The 2076-nt window shown below is 41.5% G+C and overlaps 1 non-coding gene across 1 annotated transcript; it reads right to left on the bottom strand.

The window, feature by feature from the left end:
- Positions 1 to 740: 740 nt before the first annotated feature.
- LOC136171333 (U4 spliceosomal RNA) lies at positions 741 to 881 on the bottom strand. Its single transcript, XR_010663861.1, has one exon. It is a non-coding gene; the product is annotated as a U4 spliceosomal RNA (small nuclear RNA).
- Between the last annotated feature and the right edge of the window lie 1195 nt (positions 882 to 2076).

Genomic DNA, 2076 nt, shown 5'->3' on the forward strand with positions numbered 1-2076 from the left:
AAAGCTGTAGGTGAAATATTTATGAATGTTTGGGCATGATTGGTCAAAGGGTTTATGAAAACTGATGGAGCTGGAGCAAGGAAGGGCAGAAGGATGCATGTAGTAGCTGGGTAGGTGACAGGGAAGTGGGTTGGTTGATGGGGAGAAGAACAGATGGAGAGCAGGGGAAAAAAGAGGAATAAAGAAAAGGAGCCTTGGCACCTCTTACTTACCTCCTCCGGGTGAAATTAATCCTGCATTGGCCTTGCTCAGAGACCTGGGGTAAGGATAGCATGAAGCAGCAGGCTGAGGGATTGTGAGAGCAAGGTGAAGACCTGTGTTGGTCTGATAATTGGCAGTGGAAAGAGTGGAACCTGGCAGACATACAGTAAGCAAGGTACATGGACCGTCACCATCCTTCCTCTTTAGTAAAAATAGAGTAGTATTCTACTCTATTAGATCCTTCTCATAGATCCTTTATGTATTCATTATCCAGTTCAGCAGTTATCAGCATTTTGCCATTTCAGTTGAATCTGTCTTTGCCCCACAATCTTTGGATATTTGTTTTAAAGCGAATCCAGAACATCCTATTATTTCACCCATAAATAATTTAGTGTGCTGCTTTATTTTGTATCTAAGCACCTGCACACACTGGTGTATTTTCTGCTTCTGTAGCTATTCGTGTAGTTTCTTCACTTACGATATTTCAGTACCAGGTGAGTCTTTTTTTTTTTTTTTTTTTTTTTAACCGCCTTATTCAGTCTCCCTAGAGACTGTCAAAAATTGCCAATGCCGACTATATTTCAAGTCGTCACGGCGGGGTATTGGGAAAAGTTTTCAATTAGCAATAATCGCGCCTCAGATAAACCTCATTGGCTACGATACTGCCACTGCGCAAAGCTCAGGTGAGTCTTAAAAATGAGTGTAGCCTAAAAGCCCAGTGGTGGTTTAGTTGCTAAGTCAGGTCTGACTTTTTGTGACACCGTGAACTGCTACCCGCCAGGCTCCTCTCTCCTTGGGATCTCCCAGGCAAGAGTGGCAAGATCTCGCCATGGAGTGGGTTGCCATATCCTTCTCCAGGACATTTTTTGTGCTCCAGGGATTGAACCCGCGTCTCATGCATTGCAGGCAGATTCCTTACCACTGAGCCACCAGGGAAGCCCCAAAACCTGGTGAGTTCTGCCGGTGGATGTAATAAGGACTCTAAAAGTAGTATCTTCTCTCTCCTTTAAATTTCGTGGCTTACAAGGTCCCACTAAAAACTAGAATCTACTCCTTAAATTAAAGCAAGTTCCAACTCAATGGACATGAGTTTGAGCAAACTCTGGGAGATAGTGAAGGACAGGGAAGCCTGCCATGCTGCAGTCCATGGGATCACAGAGAGTCGGACACGATTGAGTGACTGAACATCAACAATTTATTTCTTAAGCAATCAACTTGGTCTTGAAATTTGTATTTGGGGTAAAAAAAGAAACCTTGTTACTTAAAAGTCTCTGAGCTAGTCTTGTAGGCAACCTTAGAATCACTTATAATCAGCCTAAGTTATAAAGCAACTAACTCTGGGAGATAAATAAGTGTTGGAGATAAATGAGCCAAACTCGCAGGAGCATGAAAGAATACAAGACATAACTAAAAATATAGTACTGCATACAGTGCCTCCAATAAGCAGTACAAAACATAAGAGTGTTCAGTAGTTATAATGAGCCAACTACATAAATCATTACATCAATGTATGTCATTTAATAAAGGATATATTTTTAATGCGTGAATTTACTTACAATAGGAATCCCTCCAAAAAAGTCACATTTCATGCTATGTTTGAATCATCTTTATTAAGGAGAATAAATTGTATAAATCCAGGGTCATGTAGACAATCTGAGACATGAGAGCTGAGCACTCAACAGGCTTAAGGAAGTTAGAGAAAGGCAGTGTTGAACTCAAAGGTGGGATTTGATCTTGCTTGGTCAGGAGCCAATTTAAAGGCCAGGAGGGATTCGTATAGGATACTAATGGAAGGTAAGTTCAGAAAAAGACCTGGAGGTAAGGTGGTGGATGTCATAAACTGTGTTTTGTGGAGCATTAGTGCCGAGCAGATGT

Source organism: Muntiacus reevesi, chromosome 6 (assembly GCF_963930625.1).
Source record: "Muntiacus reevesi chromosome 6, mMunRee1.1, whole genome shotgun sequence".
Lineage (NCBI taxonomy): Eukaryota > Metazoa > Chordata > Mammalia > Artiodactyla > Cervidae > Muntiacus > Muntiacus reevesi.